Here is a 5,435-nt window from a genome sequence, read left to right on the forward strand (position 1 = left end):
AGGTGGGAATCGAGTGACAAAACGCCGAGACTGCAGAACAGCTTGTACCATTTCAGACTGTAGGGGTGTACTGGTTTTCCATTTGCTGTGGAAACATTAATGTAGAGGAGCACCTGGAAAGGAGATCCCTTACCTGTAGTCCATTCTACCACAGAGGTCTACCACCTACCACTCTACCATTCTGTTGCATGGGTAGGCCAAGCCTAGCCTATGACCCTGGGAGGAGGAACAATGATTTTTGCCTCCAGCTCTTCAGTTTTGTTCCCCCTCCTCAGAGGCCCTCTGGTGCTCCTGCAAGTAGGTCATGAAAAATAAGTCATTGCTCACAGGAAATTGTGTGCTCCTCTATCCCTGTAGAACGAAAAAGAGTTATCAATGGTTACTCCAGATAATCTGTTATAATATGAAGATGCCAACTCAAAGGAGTTGCTCTTTGTGAATTCTAGGTCTGACCCAGAAGCCCCACTTACTATTTTTGTGAGCATTTTCAGTGCCGCTGTAATGCACCCTTGACAGTTCTTTGGGAATTGCTTTAGAAGTATTCACTTGTACCTTAACTGCTACAGTGTAGGGTGTTTGGAGAAACAGAGACTCCAAGAACAAGATACTGGGTTGCCTGTGCCACACACAGGTGTACTAGCCATTTCTGAGCTGATTTTATACGGCAGGCATTTTCACAAGCCATATTCTATTGCTATCTTTATATTGTAAAAGTGAAGCTTGACATGAGGGACACAGGATCCAGAAGAGAAAGGATCAGCTATGAGAGAGTTCTCTGATGAAGTCTTCAAGCAGAAGATGTTTTCAAAAATTCTTCTCACAGGTAGACATGTATATTTAAAAAGTGCCAATACTGTATTTGCCCGAATCCAGGACTAGGTTTTTTCTAAGTTTTTTTAATATTAGAAATTAGGAGGTCCTGTTCTGTGAAATTCAGAGTCCTGTTCCTTTTGAATAAATGCAGGTGTAACTTGTATTTAACCTCTACTTTTTAAGGGGGTCACCTTAAGTTCAGAGTCATCTTTGAATTGGGTAAATACGGTAATTATAATTAAGCAAGTAACCTGTACTGGCCTGGGGATAGCTAAAGATTCTCAAGACTGTTAATGAACTAGAACCTCAAGTACAACTTCACACAATATCACTTCTGTACAGAAAAATTCATGTACCTTGCATGCATGCATACTGACATGTATATTTGCCTTATGTACACAGGGGAGGAAGCGCTTGCCAACATTCAAACTAACATGCTGCATGCAGAATAATGTTTTTACACACAATACCAATGCCTTTCAAAAATATAACCCTGAGGGTCCAATGACCTTCAGGCACATGTTTTTGGCAGACACAGAGGGAAGGGGGAGGACTGGTTAAAAAAACACACACAAACCACCTTTCCTCTGTTGTACACTCAAGAGTTTTACTCAACATGTGACATGTTAGTTGTAAATTGGTGATGGGCATCCAGATTGTTGCCTGGGTGTGTACATGGAATAAAACAAAATTATTTGCTTATGAAATGTAATGGTGCACACAAATGCCTACAGGGTAGCAACAGCCTTGAAAGAAAAGTGAAGCTAACTTAAAGCACGATGATTACCACCCAGGAGGTGAAGTTTCAGGTTGGCTCAGCCACAAGATTCTCCTTCACTGACCCATTTACAGTCAAGCAAAAGATATCTCTTAAGGTGACTGGATTGTGTTGCTGGAGTAACAGACTCTCCAGAGGTAACTTCAACATCTATTTCTCTGTCCAGGAAATGAGATTTTTCTTGGTCATCAGTGTAAGCAATTTCCTGTACACTTCCATGGCAGGAGAGGGAAATCTTTACAGTCACCTAGTGCTTACACCTACTCTTCTGGAATGTATCTAGTTCTCATTGAGAATTTCATCCAAACAATACCAGTACACCTCCCAAGGCAGTGACAACCCCAAAGTGCAACACCAAGGTATAAATAATCTCCAGAGTGCCAGTCCAGTACCTTAGCCCTAAAGCCACACCAACCTACAGATCTAGATAGTGGAAGGGGTGAGAGGTGCTAAGCAACTTTCCTTGAACCCAGAATTTTTAGGCCATTATACCACCTTGGCTGCAGAGTGTAATTGCCTAATATAGCAAAGACACTCTGATTCTCAACATCCTGTTACAGCTTTGATGCCTTAAATTAAATTAGACTGTTTGACTGTCCCCAAGTAAATCCAGATGGCTTTGGAACAATTTGAAGAGATTTTTTTTTTTTTTTAAGAGAGAAAGCTTAAGCAGAAGGAGGCGTGCTATAAAGGCATTCATTTCTAGCACGGGAGAATACAGAGCTTATGGAAGGGGGAAGGGGAACAGGAGGGCTCTCCCTTTACTTCTAGAGTAGCCAATCAGATTGCAGAGATCAATCCCAGTATTTGGTACAGCAAGAAGTCGAACTAAAGGCCATGAATCAAAAGATGACTAACACATCAAGGCTTGGGTACAAATTTTCATTGTAACATAGTGGTGAAGAGACAGAGATACAAATCAGTTAGTTGCCAGTTAAAATCTTATCTCTTTTATTAACTCACTAGTGGCCTTATGCAAGTCCTTCTTCCTCAGCCTGAGCACAGCCCCCCACCCCTCACCAAATCTGGGAATAAGACCACCACCATACCTTACAGAGTTGTGGTAAGAATGATGTGAAGTGCTTTGAATATTTGGAATAGCTCTTTATATGCCAAGTATTCAATTTTAAAAGACCAAAACTCAAGCCATTGATTTACTAAGTAAATCTGCATATGGGTAAACATAATTGTTCAGAAGCAAACATATTTTGTTTTTAAGATGATGCATATGTGCCATCATAGCAGGCATCTTAGAAGATGTATACAAAATGTGTCACTTGATTAACCAGGGATTATTTATTTATTTGATCCAATTGACTAAAACATTGAAGTACTAATGCCAAGTACTATTACTACCAGCTTAGATTAGATCTTAGACCATTTGTCCTAGTGTTTCTCTTTCCAAATGGGACCAGTACCAGGTGATTCAGAAGGCACTATAATATTTTTTTTGAAAAATTGGGCTATCCACATTATATTCTTAGTAGTCCCAGAAGTTTAAAATCAACTCAAGTACAAGGCTGCATTGTCTGGCTATCTTAGACAACATATTAATACTGGCTGCATAAAACCAAGCTTATGAGCCAAGGTAGTTAGTGCTAAACTTACTCATTAGTATCTTGAGAATCTATTTTTGGAGAGGAGGGAGAGACAGGGGAAAGAAGGTGAATTACATTTTTTAATCATTAGAATCATATTGGGGGGGGGGTGGAGAAGGATTTAAGAACATGGCAACATGCCTGAAATACTCAGAAAACAGACAGCAGACACACTGCCTTTCCAGATCTCATTTTCTGAACTCATCTTGCAATTCTGTACAGTGATCTTGAGTGATGATTTGCAGTTAGCAACATCCCAACTCTTAGGGGGCACCCAGCTGGTCAGAAGGATAGCTTTAATAGCAAAGGGAGCGGCAGGCCTCAAGCTGCTGCTTGTAACAACAATTACGTGAAGATTTCCCAACATGTTCTAACCAGTGAGCTTTCTCAAGGTCCACATCTGGTACACCAGTTGAGTATAGCCAACAGTCATTACCCCATTGGTCTATCAAGTTCAGTACAGGAATGTCTGCACTGATGATGATGACTACATTTATATCCCGCTCTTCCTCCAAGGAGCCCAGAGTGGTGTACTACATCCTTTGTACTACATACTTAAGTTTCTCTTTCACAACAACCCTGTGAAGTAGGCTAGGCTGAGAGAGAAGTGACTGGCTCAGTCACTGATGGCAATGACTCTCCAAGTCTTCAGGCATGATTCTTTCCTAGCCCTACCTGGAGATGCCAGGGAGTGAACCTTGGACCTACTGCGTGCAGAACAAATGCTCTCCTACTGAGTTATGCCCCCTCCCCTTTGTTAAGATGACTTGCTCAAAAGGATATACTTTCATGCTTATTATGGAGTTGTTATTATTACTGGAGAGCCAGCGTGGTGTAGTGGTTAGAGTGCTGGACTAGGAACGGGGAGACCCGAGTTCAAATCCCCATTCAGCCATGATACTAGCTGGGTGACTCTGGGCCAGCTGCTTCTCTCTCAGCCTAACCTACTTCACAGGGTTGTTGTGAGGAGAAACACAAGTATGTAGTACACCACTCTGGGCTCCTTGGAGGAAGAGTGGGATATAAATGTAAAAATAATAATAATAATAATTATTATTATTATTATTAATATTCCCCAGAATCAAGTATGTCGTCTCCTCACTGCCAGTAACATAGTTTTCCAGATGTACATGTATATGGCAAAATATGCATATTTTGTCTTATTTTGTTGTGTTTATTTTTATGAACTGCCTAAAGCCTCTGGAGTCAGGCAGTATGCATATTTAAAAACAATAATAAATAAGAAGTCCACTGGTTGATACATCAGCATGGGGCCTGCCTCAGCCTTTACTTTTGTGTGAGTATGCTGCCACACTCTTCCCTCCTACCTAGCTTTTGAGAGTCCTGTCATGCTGTCCCATTATATGAAATTTTTATCATATATTCCTGAAACCATAAATATCATGCCACAAGCAAGTGCTAAAGAGTAGTAGTTCTCTTTGCTTTCGCTGAGATCCCCAGGTGAACGCTGGGATAATCTACCTGGATATAGATTTGCAATGGTGTGCGAATACCATTCTCTACAAGACAACTGTTTCACGGGAGCATCCAGCTCACATAGAGAGCAGTACTTAAAGCATGGCATGCACCCTGATTCATCCACCGGAGAGAATCACACTAGATTTAACACCAGAAATCTGTTGAACTGACTTCATAAAGTTCATACGGGTGCAGTCTAAAGGCACAGACTTTTAAACAGGATCCCATGGTCTTTCCAACATCTCATATGATGGTGGTGGGCAGTGGGTGGAAAGGTAGCACTTAAGCAATTTAAGCACAAGGCAGAAGCTATTCTGTGCTGCCATCCCTAGATTACTAAACCAATTAAGATTTCGGCTGCTTTAGCTTTGGCCCAGTTCAGATACTCTAAGGCTGCGTTCGAAGCATTTTTACTCGGGCATAAGAGCCATCGAACCTAGTAGGATTTACTCTAGAGCAAACATGTTTAGGATCGCACTGCTGAGAAAGAGTACCCCTGTCGATGTAGCCGTATGGCGAAGATGTCGTTTAATCCGGTGCAACTAGGTAGGTTGGCAGGCACCGGCTTCATGGCAGCCATTCGCACGATCAAAGAGTTTTCTATTTTAGCACCACTACTCGCAGTCATATCGGTAACAGAGTGACCGCCCCGCATGAAGCATCTTAAAAAACGCACGTCGTGTTCCGGGGTAACTACTCCGAGTTAAGCAACCTCGGAGAGACGCAAAGCCCTCCGCTTGCCTTAGCCTGAGGGGGCAACTACTCAC

The 5,435-nt window shown here is 41.9% G+C and overlaps 1 protein-coding gene across 3 annotated transcripts in view; it reads right to left on the bottom strand.

Annotated features, from left to right (window-relative positions):
- Window positions 1-5,435, bottom strand: part of SNED1 (sushi, nidogen and EGF like domains 1) — a 127,151-nt gene that overhangs the window by 121,235 nt on the left and 481 nt on the right. The gene's annotated exons all lie outside the window — the stretch shown is intronic.

Source organism: Hemicordylus capensis, chromosome 3 (assembly GCF_027244095.1).
Source record: "Hemicordylus capensis ecotype Gifberg chromosome 3, rHemCap1.1.pri, whole genome shotgun sequence".
Taxonomy (NCBI): Eukaryota; Metazoa; Chordata; class Lepidosauria; order Squamata; family Cordylidae; genus Hemicordylus; species Hemicordylus capensis.